This window comes from Anoplolepis gracilipes, chromosome 16, assembly GCF_047496725.1.
Source record: "Anoplolepis gracilipes chromosome 16, ASM4749672v1, whole genome shotgun sequence".
In the NCBI taxonomy this organism is placed as follows: Eukaryota; Metazoa; Arthropoda; class Insecta; order Hymenoptera; family Formicidae; genus Anoplolepis; species Anoplolepis gracilipes.
Genome location: NC_132985.1, coordinates 8734823 through 8754960, shown reverse-complemented (window position 1 = coordinate 8754960; position 20138 = coordinate 8734823). Strand labels below are relative to the sequence as shown.

The 20138-nt window shown below is 31.0% G+C and overlaps 1 protein-coding gene and 1 non-coding gene across 2 annotated transcripts in view; both read left to right on the top strand.

Annotated features, from left to right (window-relative positions):
- Positions 1-20138, top strand: part of LOC140674594 (transmembrane protein 114) — a 352543-nt gene that overhangs the window by 9377 nt on the left and 323028 nt on the right. The window lies entirely within an intron of this gene.
- On the top strand, positions 3615-3716 carry LOC140674925 (U6 spliceosomal RNA). The gene has a single exon (XR_012048294.1). It is a non-coding gene; the product is annotated as a U6 spliceosomal RNA (small nuclear RNA).

Sequence of the window (20138 nt, the reverse complement as noted above, 5' to 3'; positions counted from 1 at the left end):
TTTTTATAATATTTTGAAATTGCATAGCTCAAGAACCAAAAGAAAGCGTCACAAAAAAAAGAACATATTGCTTAGGAATGTACCCTCTATAATATACACTGGAACCTCATAAGAGAGCACCATACAAGATTCTGGTACTCTCTAACAAGATTCCTCCACTTTTGCTAAGTTCAGATGCATAAGAAGGTTATCATTTTACACGACGCTTACTCACGAAACTTGTATGAATATGTTTCTCTACGCCGCCAAAAGAGAGTACTGTGCCCGCAGCGCCATTATTTCTACTCATTCTTGGAGCGCACGGCTTAAGACTACAGCACATAACAGTAAGAATAATCCAAACTGTCAAAACTACTTAAGCCTGCAAATAATAAATAGAGAATATGTAGTGATGGGTGGCACTGGTCCAACAGGCTGTAGCAATTATCCATCTGTGACAATAGTACTCTAACAAGAGACATGTTACAACTGTTCGGTACCGATTTAATTTTCCTTGAAATATGTTGTTAAATCAAAAATCTAAGAGACACATATTTTTTATACGTGTGCAATCTCATTTAAGGGGTAAAATATCCCTTTAAAAAAAACAATTTTTCCTTTAGAGTCGAATATTGTCGAAACTATAAGAGATAGAAAAAAATTATTAAACAAAAGTTTGAAAAGTACTTTAAAGTTATGAGAAAAACTTTTTTTATTTTTATTTTTTTTTCAAAAAACCTTCACTACCTAAAATTTTTTTCAAAATTCTATAATTTTTTTTCACCATATAAAGTACTCTTCAAGTATATAAAGTACTCTTCAAGCCATTAAACTTTTAATAACTATAGCGTGATACATATAGAGCAACATAGTATCTCAATTATTTAGTTGGATTATTATTTAATTTGATGCGCCTTAAAGGCTATAGTACACAAATTTCTAAGTCGTTGTGTGTGTGAAGCTGGTGTATCATTTCGTGGAAACTCATAATTAAAATTGTCCGAAGGCATTTTTTTTGCTTTAATCGCCAGAACTATTTGTTTAAACTATCAGAAACTCTAGAACTATTAAAAATAAAGTCAGAACTTTTAATTATTTATGAGTTTCCACGAAATGATACGCCAGCTCCACACACACTAAATCATTTACTCGCAATTTTCTAAAAAAGTTATAAGAGTGTGATGATCAACAATTTAACAGTTTTCGAGATATTTAATACTTTAATTTGACATAATTTTACATAAATTATGAAATATATCTCATAAAATATTTATTATCTTGCCTTAATATTTTTGAACAGAATAATAAAAGGAATTAATTAGTATAAAGAAAACATGGTAAATGTGTGTAAAGGCTACTCCAGCAAAAACTTAATTTTTTTTATAAATATAAACAAAACTAGTATAAAAATAAAATGTAAAAAAGCTTTTAGGAAGGGGCAAGTATTTTTAAGATATTAAAAAAAAGTTAATAGTTGAAAATAACAGAGCCCATGCTAATTACCTTGACATTTGTTGTCAAAGTCATTGTCTTGAATAACGTTCAAAAAGTTTTAAGCGTCGCTCGTTGTTTATTAAAAAGTTATAAACAAAAAAAATTTTCAATTACTATACATATTTTTTTATGTATTAATACATATTTTTCCGGCATTTGTTGAATTGAAATTTTACATTAAAAATGCCACGCAGTGCTGTCAGTCTAGGCAGTTTTCATACTCTCAAGTTTTGTTATACTTATTTAAGTAGGAAGGCATGGGCTTACAGGGAAGGCTTCCCCTTGTGTACTCCCACCTGAACGTTCTTTTCCAGCATGTACTTTCTAGTCTATGTACATGGAAAGTACATGCTAGAAAAGAACGTGTAGGTGGGAGTGCACAGTGAGACAGGGCGAAGCCTTCCTACGTAAATAAGTATAACGAAACTTGAGAGTGTGAAAACTACCAAGGCTTATATATTTAGCAGTATAAAATAATTTATTTCCTTATATTATACAATTATATATTTTATTACTTTGTTTTATTTAAGTTAAACCGTGTTTTTTAGAGATTACTAATATATTACAAATACTTTTTAGATTAGAATTATACATAGATGTGAATCCCTTGTTCTTAAAAAGATATTAAAAATATATAATTATAAGATATATCCCTTTCTGAAATGTAGATTAAATCAAGAATTGTATCGTGTTTGAGTAAAACGATACAATTCTTGATTCAATCTACATTTATATAAGTATATGTTTGTAAAAATATATAATTATATGTATATGTATAACTATACATACATATGTACATGTATATACAATTTTTCATTAAAACTAAATTTTAGAAAGACATATTTCATACATTTTTAATATTTTTCTAAAAATACGAGATACATCTATATATATTTTAATCCAAAAAATACCTGTAATATATTAGTAAAATCTCTAAAGAAACATAGTTTAAATTAGTTTAATAATTAGAAAAAATTATAGCTTATAAGGATATAAATTATAAGAATATAAATTATTTTATAATGCTACAAGAATTTCTCTTTATCATATTTAATTAATTTATATATAGTATTCACAATTTGAATCAGGATTATGAATTGATAAATTACAGAAAACAAAATAAATTAAGAAAATAAAAGAAAATATATTATATAAGACACACAAACAACACATATTACTTTATAATAAACTATATAACTTATTATATATAATAAACTATAATAGTAATTAAAATTTGTGTATCATTTAACAACCATACAACAAATAATATTATTAAATGCGCAAAATACAGTACATTGACTTAATATAATGTAGTTCTTATTTCTTTCTCTCTCTCTCTCTCTCTCTCTCTTTCTCTCACTATTTTTCGTCTTTTCTTTTATATGTAGTTTTAAATACTAACATTAATAATAACTTATTTAATATTATATTTCTTCTTTCTTTTATCTCTCTTTTTGTCTACCAATATAAATTTGAATTATATATTAAATATACAATATAATGGGAGAGGGTTATATATATATATCATATACGTCATGTATACATATGTGATATATATACTTTTCTTTATTTGTCTTTCCTTTCTCTTTCTCTATTCTTCGTCTTCTTTAACTTCATCTTTTTAATTTTCTTTTAATTTAATTTTTTTACAAATTATTACACAAGCTGTCAAAATTTGCGTTTGACAATTTGATGGCCGCAGACGACACGAATGAAGCAAGTCACAGTACATGAAATGCTTAACACTCAACAACCAATCAGCATCACGGAAAAGAGATTTATTTTCAACAGGTGCGTTCAGAGATCCACTATCTAGCGCTATTTAACGCTGCAAGCTGTTCATGGAGTTAGGTGGTAGTGCTACCAAATACAATCATAACTTCATTAATATCTTTAATGACGTCATAACTGTGCGCTATGAACGCTATTCTTTCCGAGATAGTATATTGTTAATGTTAGTTTGCAAGCTTCGTGAACGTTGTCAATAGTTTAGTTGTCAGTACTTCAGCAATACATGCACCGACAGAGATTGTCCGTCGCAAACTTCAGCGTTCACCAAAAATGTACGTACATACATGTGCATATACATATACGCGTTTCGTGTGATAGTGAAGTGTCGACAAACCACGGATACTATTCCTGCCGATGCGTGTACATATACTAAAATTAGAACAATATAGAGAAAATTAGTATGGCCCTTGCACAAAGATGGCATGCAAAATTATGAAACATTCCACAAAATCTGAATTAAAAAATGTCACCTCTCCAACAAGATATTTTTTAAACAACATAGTCGAATTAAGTTTTAATACTGTCCTGAGTATATCTTTATTTTGTAATAGTAATATCCAGATTTGGCCAATTTCATATTTAGTAAAAAATCTTTGAATCATTTATTGTGAAACTAGTAAATCAAAACCTCTTAATGATATTTATAATATTTAATTAACTTTATTGAGGAATAATATTTAATTAACTTTATTGAGGAATTTTTTGATTTATTACAAAATGGATTTAACTTTAATAACAAAATATACTTAATTAAAGTTTATAGTTTTACATTATACAGGGTGTCCGATAGCTCGCGCAACACCCTTTAAGGGAAGGTAGAGAGTGTTATTCTAAACAGAAAAGTCCTGTATCATTTTTCGATTTGCGTAATAATTATTAAACTATTAATTAAAAACGCTCAGCGAATGATATTATATATATATATATATATATATATATATATACAAAGTGTCCGGTAATAATCGTCCCACCTCTTTAGGACTAATAGAGCAGGTCAAATTGAACATAAAAGTCCTCTACCATTTTGCGATTTGCGCAATAATTATTAAAATATTAATTAAAAACGCTCAGCGTACGAGCGCGCGTCGTATATAGCACTCAGCATATGCTGATCAGAAAATATCTAATTCCAAACTCTGCTTAACAGTGTTTAATATTTTTAAATGTAAATTTTTTATTGTTAATTTTTATTGTCAATCCAAATGTTTCAATTTGTATTTGTTTCTCTGTCGCCATCAATATTTTGTGTACACTATCCGATGCAAAGATTAATCCACCGTTCGTACTAAAGCAAACAAATTCAGAAAAAGAGCCGCAACGAGTATAATTGTGTTCTTGTGTGTGTATTAAACTTTTATAACAATTATAACAATGAATCATTTTTAATAGTTGTTTCACAATCCTACTACATAATATATAATGTTTTTTTTTCAATACTTCTAGATCTTTAGGCAATACTAATTCTTCAGGTAATTCATTTTCATCGGGTAACTCATTGTCAGTTACAGAAATGTCAGTCGTAGAACATAATAAATTTTCTTTTTTTCTTTGCCTCCACATAATTAGAAAAATATCACCACTTGGATCGTTATCTAATTCTATACAATTTAAAGATGTACTATTACTTTTGATGCTATTGCGCATGAGAATTTGTCTCCATGCATATTTAAATTGTAACATATTTAAATTGTACATTTGAATTGTTGTTATGTCCATTTCAGCTTCTAATTTTTGCAAAAAGTAATTCTAGGTGATCCTGTGAAAATCTGTAGGTTAAAATGTACTTATACTACAGTCTGTTATCAAAAATATTTTCTGCTATGTGCAAAATCGATTTCACTGCCGATGCAAACCCACATATGAAAGTTTTTCTACCGGTTTTTACTATTTCTTTATTATCTGCAGTTCTTAAACTGAATAAATAATTTATTTTTTCAAGTAACATAGGCTTTAAATAAATCAAGCGTTCTTTTGTGAGCGGTTTTTTGAATCCTTTCCCAAATGGATTGCGACTATTTAAAACATCAAATAACCAATAACATCAATAACCAATCTATAGTTTCTATGAATTTTACTGTAGCTTCGCAGTCTTGAAATTCTTTAACATCTGCACTTTTTAAATATTTTATTGCATTAGTTACAGTTACACTTAATGTATTGGCTGCATACCGTACTTTCATTTTATTTTGATGCCACTTGATACATTGAGTATTTAATTTATTTTTAAATTTAAGTGTTAATTGCTGTTGAATGTTATGCAACTCAACTATATATTTCCATTCAATTTTACCATTTGCACTGTAGAAAACTTTATACTCAGCTAAAGCATTTCTTCCTTGTAACATATGACACGCATCTAACAATGTTTGCACATCATAATTAAGTGTTGGATATGGAAAAGAACTTTCTAGATCTGCGAAGTTACGTACTAAAATATTGCATCCTAATTCTCTCAAAGTAGAGCAATTAACATTTTCGCCATCACATATTATTGAAAAAACACATAATTGTGCTTCAGCAGTTAAAATTAGAGCTGTCTTTATCAATTCTGCTAATATTGTACTATTGAATAAATGTTTGAAAAAATACTCAATAGGCCATTTCCATTTACAATTTAAACTAACTAACGACGATTCATATGAAAACATAAACACGTAGATATCACGAGATATATTTCTCAGTTATTTCTCACTCGTCACTGTGTCAAGTCATAAAATTTGCTAGCGTTAAAAAGTACAAGATGTTGTTACATGAATTTTTACATCTTACATTTAATAAGCAGCAGCTTTTGCAGTATTTATGTGAAAAAAAAGTATAATTTTTGAAACTTTTTTGTTAATAACTTTTTAATAAAAAACGAGCGACGGCTATAACCTTCTAAAGGTCACTCAGGAGGGTGACCTTGACAACATATGTCAAGGTCAAGATGATCGGGGCTGGATCTGCTATTGTCAATATTTACCAAACTCTTTCGTGCCTATGCGAATGTTGGAGATCGAGGCATAAGGGTAAAACAGTACCGAAAATTGATTACCTAATGTCGTGATAGATGGTGTAACTACAATCTGCTTATTTGACAAGGACAGACTATTATCTATTGACTATCCTTGTCTGTTTCATGCGTGGAGAGTAAATGCACGTTCTAATATATATTATAACATTTTCTCGTATCTTTTTTCTCTTACATTACGTTCATCCGGTCTCTTTCTAATCGCTATATCGCCCAGTTGCTTTCTCACAAACTTACTATTAGTTTTTCAATCATTTTTTCGCAAGGAAATGAATGAAAATATTGCAAATATAAACTTGTGAAACAGCAATGGAGTGACATATAAGCAAAGCATTAGACAAAGACAGAATTTATTAATTGTAATAGTAAGACGATACAATATCATATATACAGTACCGGCCAAAAATATATCACCTTTAGGATTTTTGAGCATAAATTTAATTTAATTTACTTACTTATAAAATTAATTTTTTATATTATTAAAATTAAATTTTTATATTATTTTATGAAAAATATTTTATTTAGTAAGTTGTATTTACTATCAAAACATATATTATGATATTATAAATATCCATGCACTTTAAATAAAATTATACTCAAAAATACTAAAGATGACATATTTTTGGCTGGTACCCCAAGTAGCACATGTTCGTTTAATAAACGTTTTATAACGTTTTCTAAACGTATCTTTTCGTATTAGATACGTTTAGAAAACGTTTATAAAACGAACAGTGCTACCTGGGTACTGTATGTATGTATATATATGTATATATATATATATGTATGTATGTATATATACTTATGTATATATACGTATGTATATATATGTATGTTTATATATACATATATATGTATATATATTAGATTAATAATATTTATAATAGAATATAATATATCATTATATATAAAAATACTATTTCTCTAATATAACTGTCTTGATATGTGCATGTATAGCATTTATTATATATGTATATATATATTATTTCTCTAAACTTTTATAAAGATTATTTTTAAATAAGGTATAAGTTTGGAAGAAAGCAACAGGGCAATCGGATAATATTAGACAGATAATCGTAATTAAGACTATTGATTAATTATAAATCATTCGATTTATGTCGTGTTTGGTGTCATTTTAATCGTAAAAATCTCATAATTCATTAAAATTATTTTCAAACCGATAAAATGTGAAATAAAAAAATTTTATTTTCTATAGTGAGATGATATATGATATAAAAAACAATGGATAAAGGAATCTTCGCGAACGAGACTTCGGAACGCTTTGATGCCGTTTATTTCGCTTACTCGTTACTCGTTCTTTCTTTCTCTCGCTTTTGACGACTCACCAGTTTCGCGGAGATCTTATCTTATCTATAATATAAACATCTTATAAAACAAAAATTGAAACTTTTATTTCGCATTTTATCAGTTTGAAAATAATTGTAATGGATTACTGAGATTTTTATGATTAAAATGATACCAAACATGACATTAATCGGACAATATTTAATTAAAAAGATAATCGTGATTATGACTATTGATTAATTAAAAATCATCCGATTTATGTCATGTTTGGTGTGATTTTAATCACAAAAATCTTATTAATTCATTAAAATTATTTTCAAACCGATAAAATGCGAAATTAAAGTTTCAATTTTTGTTTTATAAGATGTTTATATATTATAGATAAGATAAGATCTCCGCGAGACTAGTGAGTCGTCGAAAGCAAGAGAGAGAACGAATAAGAAGTAAGCGAGATGAACGACATCAGAGTTCCGAAGTCGCGTTCATGAGGATTCCTTTATCTATTGTTTTTTGTATCATATATCATCTCATTATAGAAAATAAAACTTTTTTATTTTGCATTTTATCGATTTGAAAATAATTTTAATGAATTTATGAGATTTTTGCAATTAAAATGACACCTAACACGATATAAATCGGATAATTTTTAATTAATCAATAGTCATAATTACGATTATCCTTCTAATAAATATTATCCGATTTATGTCGTGTTTGGTATCATTTTAATCACAAAAATTACTTTCAATCCGATAAAATACGCAATAAAAAATTTTACTTTCAATAATAAGATGACATATAAAACGGAAATTGTAGTATTATCGACAATTTTAGTTCCGCCTAGATGAAGGCGCTAACCCATCGGAGTTCGACCGTCCTTTTAGGATCCCCTTAAGAGGAAGTTCAGTGAAGTTACAGCACACATTCATTTGATTATCTCGTGTAATTTTTTCATATTTCCTCTATATATTTCTTACTTAATAATGACAAGGGAAAAAATTGATTTTGAAAATGTTTATTTTAAAATAAATTCATTAGAACCAATATGTTGTGAAGTGCACAAAAATATATGCTACCGATTGACACGTAAGTAAATTATTTTTTCTAAGATTAATGAAAATATTTGTTGGTTAAAGACAATTCGTAGATTTAAAACTTATATTAAAATAAATTCAGCAAGACTATATATTTTAAAGATATTAATAATTATGCAGTGGATTTTGTTCTTCAAAGTAGAAAAACAAATGTTAAAATTAGAAGAAAGTGTAGTTTCACTAGCTCAATCTTTTGATGGCACATTGTAAGTATAAATAAAATAATATTTTAATAAATATTAAACGCTCCAAAAAATAGAAATAGAATGAAAGTGAGCAGCTTGAGAGATTATACTATATATTAAACTCTTTATTCTTTTTATTACAGCATTCCAGTAGCTCTAAACAATGAACTTGATTTAACTATTTCATCAAATACAAAAATAAATCTTCAGGAGGATATTCTTACTCTAAATGAAAGTGATGTTCATTCACAAAAATTAGAAGATTGCAATGATGATAGTGGTAATATATTATATGTTTTTATTATTATATTTCTAAAATTAATAAATTGAGTGATAACGCGCGTTACATTTTTATAAATCTCTAATTTTACAGACAGATATAGACCATTCCTGAAACAAAATTTCTGTTGGATAAATACAATTCATACCCTTCATTAGTAGGTCCAATGAAAATGTACAAAACTAAAAAAGTTATGTGGAACCGAATTGCCCAAGATTTAAAGGAAACCTTGAACGTTGAACGGACTAGTGTATAATGTGAAAACAGATATAAAATGGTTATAAAAAGAAAGAAAAAGTCAGTAAATAATAATAACAAATCAAGTTCTAGCAGAATGGAGGTAGAGTATGAAGAAGAACTGAAGAAAATTTCAGCTGCAGATAGTATCGAACCAGAAATTTTAGAGGTGTAAGAAATATAAAAAATAATAAAGCATTAAAATTGTGCAATATAACAAATCAAATACAGAAATTAAAAAAAAGGTTAAGAAATCCTTGCAAGATATTCTATACTACATTAATGAAAGAAAAGAAGCAGCAAAAGAACGTCGTCACAAAGGAAAGTTAAAATTACTAAAAGAATTACGTAAGTTAGAATACTTATTATTATGAATTTGTCAATTTTGCCTGTTGTTTCTAGAAAAATTATATTTTTAAAAAGATGATGTGCAGAGTTATGATCTGTCAATTTTATATTTTTCATGTACGTTGTTTAGAAATTATAAGCTTTGGTCTTAGGCCCGATTGCACCATTATTTTGGATTTAAGTGAGACTTAAACATGTGTCTATTTTTATCTTTCTTTCTAAACGAATAAAGACAGACATATATTTAAGTCTCACTTAAAGCCAAAATAATGTTGATGCAATCGGGCCTTAGGGCTTCTGCCCACAGGACACGAAAACGCTTGCCGCGCAGCAAAAAGCGATGCGGTAGCCAATTAATCTTTTGCTGTTATGGAAAAGATATAAAACGATTGGCTACTGCGTCGCCTATGGGCAGAAGTCCTTACTTGTTCATTAAATATTAAACTTTTATTTTTCTAATAATCCAATTTAGACAAGAAAGAATGCAAGGATCAAGAAAACAATTCTGGAGAAAGTGATAACCAGGAAAACGAAAATTAATCATTATACATATGTCTATATTATATTAATTATATTCATCATTATACGTTTATATAGTTTATTTCAATTTAATCACAGATGTATAACGTTAAAGTTATGTTAAAGATCTTATTATATATGCATAATAACTGAAAAATTAATTATGATGAAAATAATTATAAGTTGATATAAAGACAAGCTCTTAAATTAGAAAAATAAAAAAATGATACAAATTGATGACTAATAAGAGCAAATCGCTGTTCTTAGAGCGCAAATATGTTTATTTTTAGTTATGAAATTACAATTGAAAGGAAACGAACGTTTCGGTCTACTTTAAGACTTTCTTCAGCGCTAATTACATTTGTAATAAACGGATATGTTGTAACGGAAAATATTTGTTTACATAATTTTATGTTTTATTAACATTAAGTGTCGAACTCGAAATTCGCATAAACGTTGGTCAAATTATCGGTCAAATATAAAAAGTCATTACGGTACGGTGGTAAATTTAGCATCACTTTAATAAAAAACATGATTTGGTTAGCGTTGCGATTGACGTTGATGAGTTTCTCCTTTGGTTGGTAAGCCAAGGGGAGACAAAGGATTCATGGTCAATTTATAACACCAATTGATATCTACGTTAAATGTACAAAAAACACCGACTGATTATCCATGTTAAAATACATACGAAACAAAACTCAATATCGATATACGGTTGAGTATTGATAAAGATTAAATATTATGATGATATAACTCACAAGTTTGCTCCTTAACGGTATAGATTTTATGGATGATGTAATGTTACGAAGCTTCTTGTTCAAAAACTTTCTTAACTCTGTCATGGAGCTTAGAGTGGCGAGTCACTTTTGACATTAGAGATGTTTATATTTTAGGTAGAGTGTCAATCATGTTTATGTACGCAGAATTTAGGCATTCTGTATCCGTTTGCAAATTTAAACTATTAACCTGTCTTTTGATGAAAATCATTTCTGAGATCAAGCGTTTATAGTAAAATCTTTCTTTATCTATAATTTTGACCTCTTTTCAATCAAAGCTATGATTGCATTCTAATATGTGGTTAGAAATGACTGAATTATTTTTGTTACTTTTTGTGTTTGATTTGTGTTCCGCTATTCTAGTTTTTAATTTTCTGCCTGTCCTACATAAGAAGCTGTTAAGCAATTGTTACAATTGATTTTATAAACAACATTGGATCGTAGAGATAGTGGTATCGGATCTTTATGTGCCTTTATGAATTTGTTTAATTTATTGATGCTAAAGTAAGATAGTGTGACGTCGACATTTTTAACCTTTCAATTGTAATTTTATAACTAAAAATAAACATATTTGCACTCCAAGAATAGCGATTTGCTCTTATTATTTATTACAATTTATATAATTTTTTATAATTATAAGTAAAAATTAATTATGATAAAAGCTGTTGACAAATGTCATCTCTTTTTATTTGTCCTAACCTTGCATAATACATATCTTGTGCTGTTATATGTTCACGCTCAGAATATTCACAAGTATTTTCAGCATGGTATTCTTCGTTAGGAAGAATGTCATAGTCGATGCATAAATTGTGCAGAACGCAACATGACATTATGAATTTTGTTATTTTATCTACCTCTTGAAATTCTAATTTTATTAAATTTCGAAATCTGTTTTTTAATAAACCAAATGTATTTTCTATTAAAACTTTAGTACCTGAAAATACTTTATTATAATGAATTTTATCTGTAAGGAGGTTTCCATAGTCCCTATATGGAGTTAAAAGGCTTTATAGCATATGTGCATTATTTCCTAATATATGATAAGTGTTGTCACAGATGTTGGGTAATTCTTGGCTAATAAATAAGAGATTGTAAACTCTTGAATCATGTATTTTTCCAGGGGATCCTGTGAAAACGTCAATAAACTTTTTTTTATAATTGCAAATTTCTTACAGAGTTATTGAAGATCATGCCTATTAACGTAGGTTGATTTGATTTTATGAGCAGGCTAATATGAATTGACGTACCATCAATACAACCAAGTGTATTTGGGCATCCAAATATCTTAAAATAAATGGATAAAATAATAAAATAAGAATATAAATAGCTCTCACTTAAATAAGAATAATATCGTCAATGGCTGTAGAGAACAAGACAAAATTAAAACGTATCATATGGTAACGAATTAAAAAATATAATTTCGGTAATCAGTGTATTTTAAACAATAATTATACAAGGATAGGTGACTTAAAAGTTAAAGCTGATTAATAAACTACAGTTAATTCGGAGAAAACGTTTCGGCTCCTGCTTTGAGCCCTCCTCAGCGCAATGTTATTATAGTGTTAAGATAATAAAACTTAGATGATCTTATATGATATTGATATAGCCCGATAGGCTATAACGAATAATAATAATTAATAATTAAAACCGAACGATTGCGAAAGAAAGCGAGAAGTTCCGCATACTGCGACTGGAGCAGTGACCGCGCGGACCGCTGACTTAGCAATCCGCGCGCGGAACCCGATACGGGAAGCCGGAACACCGCGGCGAGGATTGCAAAAGGATGCAAGCGAAGAATCCCAGCCTTTGGACCCGCTGCGCTTGTACTCGTCGCGGAGTTGGGCAATCCGATCAATTCTTGCACAGTCACGGAACAATATAAAAAACCCACCCGCGCTTGGACGGGCGGACAGTCATAAAGTGAATCAAGAATAATTATAATCGCCACGAGCAGCCGCGAAATCAGAATTTGCATCAACCTAATCGTCAGTGGAGATATCGACCGCGCGGAACGAGAGACCGCAAGCTCAGACATAGGAAGAATTATAGTAAAGAAAAACGTATCTTGCAATAAAGTTAAAATATATTAGGATATTCAACTACATAAGCGTCTACATTCGCAACCCAACTATCCTGCAAGTCTCTGGTCCGCTCCCGCAGCGGATATCTCGAATCCAGTGTCGCCTAGCGGCACAACAATATTTTACAAAATTTTTTATAAAGTACAAATCGAAACTCGTAACTTGTAACTTCGCAATATGAATTTCTAGTTTTTCTTCAATTAACCTCCAAGGTTGGAAAGGCTGGAGAATCAAACTTGAATTTTAATTACAAAAAAGTGCAAGTTTAGCGACTTGATTTCAATACCCTTTGAATCTTAGAAGAAGGAAAAGGCGGATTTTTTTAAGAGAATAAATTAAAAAAATAAAAGCAAGTCACCAAACTGTACAGGCAGTAATTTTCTGTACTTACAATATTCGGTTGTTCCGCAAAAATATTTCTCTTAAGCACGCCGTTTAGTTCCAGTTTCGATCGATTACTGTCAAAGGTATGTTAGACTTTTATACGACCATGATTTTAAATGGAATGACGTCGAGATACTGGATGAAGATTCTTTCTACATTAAAAGATTGATATCGGAAATGGTATTTATTAAAAGACAAAAAAATGGTTTAAACTTACAAACGGACACAGAAAATTTATCGACATTATACCATGACGCGATAAACAAGCTCCCAAAAATCTCAAAGTCATGATCTTGTATATAAACGGGCCTATATTAACATACACATTCACTTGATGAAGATGAAGATTTTAAAAATTCACTTGCAAAATATAAGTCCATATTTTTTATCAATAAACAGTTCAAATTCAAATAGTTTAACACTGAAGTGGCCCCGGCCTTTAAACTTGGGGCCACTTTCACTACATTCAGTACGCACTGAGAGCATTTTGCACTTCCAATAAAAAACGCTTCAAGCACTCAGTGCTACCAGTGCAAGCGAGTTTTTCCCAATAGAAGATGCTATTAGTTTCTTCAGTTTTCCGCGTGATTAAGAAATGTATAAGCAGTGATAAATTGTTTATTAATATTACATTTTTATTATAAAATTCTCGACAACTTTTCAATCTATTTATATTTATATATTTTGATATTTTTTTAGATCTCAATTACGGTTAACAAATTATGGATGTATCATTAGAAACTCAACGGAGAATTTATAATGTAATAATGATCGTGTTTGCGGAAATCAATTTCATGTTTCAATATTGAGAGAGAGAGGAAGAGAGAGAGGGAGGGGGAGAGGGAAGGGAGAGAGAGAGGAGGAGAGGGAGAGGGAGAAAGAGAGAGAGGGGAGAGAAAAAGGGAGGGGAGAGAGGGGGGAGAGGGAGAAAGAGAGATAGTGAATGTCTAACTTTCTCTTTCGCAAAATTTTGCCCAAATCACTTTATGGCGAGACCTTTTATTATAGAGTCTCTAGCACTAACACCAAAAACGCGGCGACGACGCCAGAGACGGGAAGTCTGAGACATTAGTGCGGGGCACACGAGGATAACCTCATTAGCACCTTCACTCATCAGTTGCTTCTCCCGGAAGATGCACTGGGGCCCGCCGTCAACCGTCCGTTGGTCCCTAAACCCTTACTTGGCTGTCTTTTTCTCTCTCGGTCGCCACGGTACTCGCCGACAGTCGGCAACGGGACGTGGGGTATCGATCGGCCGCCCTAGTCACACTGACTCTGATTTTTTGTCGCACATCGATCGCCCGTTTGATTCTGCTCTTCCAGAATAGTTGCTCAACCAATCACGCTATCTCGCCGTCGGGTCGCACGTTTATGACCGTATCAGAGGTGTACGCGCCCCTGATTACGGCACGCTCTGTCGCCCAGATTTTTTGAATGATGGGGGTGGACGTCGGGGTCTTCCGCCTCGTTGAGTTGCGTCTGCCGGGGGCTTTCGCTGCAGTTCCTCACGGCACGCGACAGCTGAGTCCTTCCTGCTCGGGGTTTCGCGGGACGCCCCGCAGGGGCGCGCTTTCGTGCGGTTCTGGTTCCTTACGCGAAGATCGTATAACGGCGCATTTATTTCAGCATCTTGCGCTGGGCGATCACGCCGTGCCGGACTGATTCGCGACCTTCAAAATCATGGTCTCAGGCACCAAAATTGCCCACGACAACATCCCAGTCCACTATCCTTTTCTCCCGTTCGTCCCACTTCTTTCTCCTGTCGTAGTTAGCGGTTAAGGCTTCCGAATTCAGGCGTTATGATACAAAAAAAAGAAAACATAAAAGAAATTAATCGCAAAATATTTCGCTCGCGAGAAAGACTCTCCTAGAGACTATGGTAAGCTCCTCGATATCAATGGACTTAGCGCGGCCGATCAGCTCATGCTCCGCGGTCGGAGAGATCCGGTGGACGCACGGGACGGCAACGTTACGATATATTTATTTTTTTTAACAAGAGGAAAATGCATTTACGCATACCCGACTGTAGTGGCGATAGAGGCCGGATTATGTGGGACTTGCCCTATTTAACGGGAATATCCTAAAAACTTCTCGAGTGGCATCCTGGGCGCTGATGGTTGGAGGTACTCTTGGAATCGGGCAGTTGTATTCATTACTTCAGGAGTCCCTCGGTGATAACGAGAAGAATGTCGGCAAGTTGGGAAATAGGCCCAACTTTTGTCTTGAGGAACGAATAAATACGGGAGGGGCCATGACCTCCTCCCGTATGTACTTCTATGGGTAAAACTGCATAAAAGGTTACATCTCTCCGATTTTCTTACTACTTACATATATTGTTCGAGGAGTTGTTCTTAATAATTCCCCGCAAGAATTAAATGGGGAACGGCATTGGTTTAAAAGATATAACGGTAAAAATGCTGAATAAAGGACCCAATGACCTTGACCTTGACATATATTGTCAAGGTCATGACCCTAAGTAACATTTAAAAGGTTTCAGCCATCGCTCTTTGTTTGTTAAAAAGTTATAAACAAAAAATGTTTTATTTCGAAATGCCATAATTACTTATTGTATTTGTTGCTTTATCTTGATATATATTTTTAATATTTTCATAACACACACACACACACGGGGGGGGGGGGGGTGCAAGGGGGCCTTTGGCCCCCCCTCCCGCACCCATCCCTTAAAACCTTTTAAGAAATATAACATTCGTTCATTTTTTTTGTATGCTAGTATTAACAAAAGAGCTTTGCTAAAACTGGCTAAGTCGTAATAAGAAAATGAAACGAAATACTACAATAGTCGATTTCTTAAAAAAAAAAATCAAAACAAAATGAAAGTTCGAAATCTCCATCTTTATCTTTATCTTCTTCTTCAGGTTTTAATTTTCCTTCTTCTCTATCAACTTTATGTTTACCTTCCTCCTCTTTGTCAACTTTAGCTTCCTGTTTACCTTCTCCCTCTCCGTCAACTTCAATTTCTATTCATATTTGCCTTTCCTGTTTGCCTTCTTCTTGAACAACTTTAATTTTTATTCAAAATCATTTATTAAGTTAGTAACACAACGTTTCGACCATCTGATTGTGGTCCTTTTCAAGTGTCACTAAAAAAACAAAAAATAATACAAAGGATAAAAAATTAATAAAAATTAATAATGAATTTTACGCAAAACCAAAAAATGTAATAAGATCGAAAAAAGACAAATCTACTCACACGTAAATCAGGAAGTACGAAAAATACAATAAGACGTGTACAAAGGTGGAGCAAATTAAACATTTCACTTATTAAAGTCAGCAAATAATAAGATAAAATTAACACAATAAAGAGACACGTCATGTCAAAATGAGTTTTCAAACAAAACTGTCAATTTTTCAAAAACATTTTAAACGACCTTTATAATCTTGTCGTAAATATTGTTTAGATTTTTAGTGTCTCTCTGTAGATTAATTGTGGAATTAAATTTCTTGATGAAAAACATTTCAGCTATTTCCCTCTTCTTAATAAATTTTTCATTATGTAAAATAGCCGGTTTATCCTCAAATTCATGTCCTAATTCAGTTCTATGTTTGCTAATTACCGATTGACTAGTTGGATGCAATTTTATATTGTTAAAATGTTCCTTTATACGTGTGCGTAAATGTCGTTTTGTTTGGCCTATATAACGAGCATTGCAATCCTTACATTGTAACTTATAAACGATAATGGTTCTACTGTCATTATGTAGTATATCCTTGCCACGCTTAATCAATGTATTAAGTTTATTAGTTACAGTCATAGCAACGTTTAAACCCATATCACGCATCAGACGGCACAAACAAAAACTGAAATCTTTGACGTAAGGCAATGAAATAAAAAAGTTTTTAGGTGGTAATTTTTTCGTGGGTTCACGATCCAAATTCTTACAGTTTTTTAGAACATTAATCCTTTTTTGGATGTGTCGTCCAATAAGTTGTTCAGGAAAATAATTATTACGCAGCGTTTCATAAACGATATTTAAATTCTCTTTGTGGAATCTAATATCAGAGAGCAGTAAAGCATGATCGACGAGATTGTATATAGTATTAATTTTATATTTCATGAGATGGTTAGAGTGAAAGTTGATACGAGTCGAAACGTTGTGTTACTAACTTAATAAATGATTTTGGCTAGTTTAGTCATTCTAATTAACCTGTTATTTATTATCAAATACTAGCGATTTTAATCTTTATCTTTTAATTTTAATTTCTATTCTTATTCCGGTATCTTCTGAAGGAAATGATATAAGTATGTTTCTGAGCAAAAAACTATTTTAAAAAATAGAAGCTTTGAACAATATTTTTACATCTGACCAAGATTTTGTATTTCCAGAAATCCACAATTGCGAAATTTAAAATTTCAATACGCATGACTTCATAAATTTAAATGACATTTCTACTCTAAAGCAAAAGATGCAGCATTTTGTAAATATTGTATTATTTTTGGCCCTGAATCTGCTAGAAACCAAGATCTAAAGCAATTAGTAAAACAGCCTTTTTGAAATTGGAAAAAAAGTCTTGAGATCTTTAAACATCATGAAAATTTACAATACCATAAGAAATCCTTGCTTGGTTCAGAATCGGCTTTTTTGATTACCAAGAAAAAACAAGAAACGATATCCGTTCAAATTAATAATCAAAGAAGAGAAGAAATCGAAAATATTTAAAACCAATAATAAAAACAATTCTGTTATGTGGACGACAAGGCTTATCTTTAAGAGGTCATCGAGATGACGGTAGAATTGATCCACAAATAGATCCGGAAGAGAATGACAAAAATTTTAGAGCACTCTTAAGATTTAAGCTGAGGCGATAAGGAATTATGTCACTTGTTTCAGACTCAAAACAAAACTATTTTATACTTCTAAAACTACACAAAATTATATAATTGAAATTTGCAATTCACTTATTTTGAAAAAATTGATTTCGAGAATAAAAGATAGCGAAATTTTTTTTTTTATTTTAATAGATGAAACTACGGATATAGCGACGCAACAATGTCTTTATAAATAAATATTATCAAGGCTTTCTTAAAAAATAAAATCATTGAACAATGTAGGCAATGGAGAGCAAATATATCGTAAGAACAGGATAGGTAACAATTGAGACTATTAAATTAAATCAATAATACAGTGTAATTTTTTCTTGTACTGGCCAATATTTTATATGATAACAAAATTAAGTCACAATCATACATATGTCGAGATTAGTAATTTATCGACCCTAAAAACTAATTAGGTATAAATTATTATCGGGAGTATTTATTGTAAACACGCAAGGTAATTGCAAAATCGATGTTATCCTGAAAATAAACAACAATGTAAAGCGAATTAAATTCAATTAAATTTAAAGGGAACGTTTCGAGCTCTATTTGAGTCTTCATCAGCGCAAAGAATTAATTATAAATAAAATGTCTTTTGCGAAAATTTAAACCAATATTAAAACTATAAATGAATTAGACTATTAGCAGTGTTTTTTTTTTTTTTTGGACAGTCTCCGACGGTTATACAGTTTAGATGTGCAATCAAGAAGTCAACATTAAAGTAAAGTCACTACCCCGAGAATACTGAATCGAATACAATGACAGTTGAAACCTATGAATATCAGAGGTGTTTAAACAAAATGTATAAAAACCATCAGATTTAATAATCCCCAAGCAATAACTATTAGATGGTCACTCACGATTTAACAATATTCTGTGACGGTTGATCGTAATTGTTGACTCAGTAAGGTGTAATGTGGCGGTCGATCTAATACTGTCGAAATACACAACAAGTTAGGTGTTTATATAATGTGCTCCCACCACTATATTTTTGGGAGCGTGTTAACGATGTCATGGTACACGTTCGCTAAATTTTCAGTTTCTGTTTGTAAATTCAGTCCATTCTTTTGTCTTTTAATAAAAAGCATCTCAGAGATAAGCCTCTTCGTATAAAATGAAGCCTCATCAAGTACTCTAACATTCTCCCAATCAAAATCATGGTTAAATTCAAGCCTGTGATTCGTGATTACAGAGTTGGTATTAGTATTACGATGTATATGTCGTTTATGCTCGGTAATTCTAGTTTTTAACTTCCGGGATGTTTGGCCGACATATGAGGCATCACAATGGTTGCAGTTGATTTTATATATGACGTTAGTTTTTGAATCTGTTGAAATGATGTCTTTATGGGCTCTAATTAATTTATTCATCTTATTAACTGACATGCGCGAGTTTTACCCCCGAATTTTTGGTTATACTATTAAATTTCTCAGTTAATCCATGTATATAAGGATCGTGAAATAAACTGGTTTCACTGCGCTTAATATGTTATTATGTAGGGATTTGTTTGTAAGTGATAGTTTTTGTGCGTAGCTGAATGACATTGAAAATTAATTCTAATGGGTAATTATTGTCTAAAAGAATTCTAATAATCAAGTCCAGATTTTTATTATGATATCTGGAGTGTGAAAGAAATAATGTTCTGTCCACTAATCTAATGATTGTGCCCCATTTTTGGTGGAGAGGGTGGTGTGAGAAATAGTTTAGGTATCTACCTGAAAAGGTGGATTTGTGGTACCAGTCAAATATTATAAAATTATTTTCAGTCATAAGTGTTACGTCAAGGAAATTGATTTTATGATCTTCCTCTACCTCAATAGTAAACTG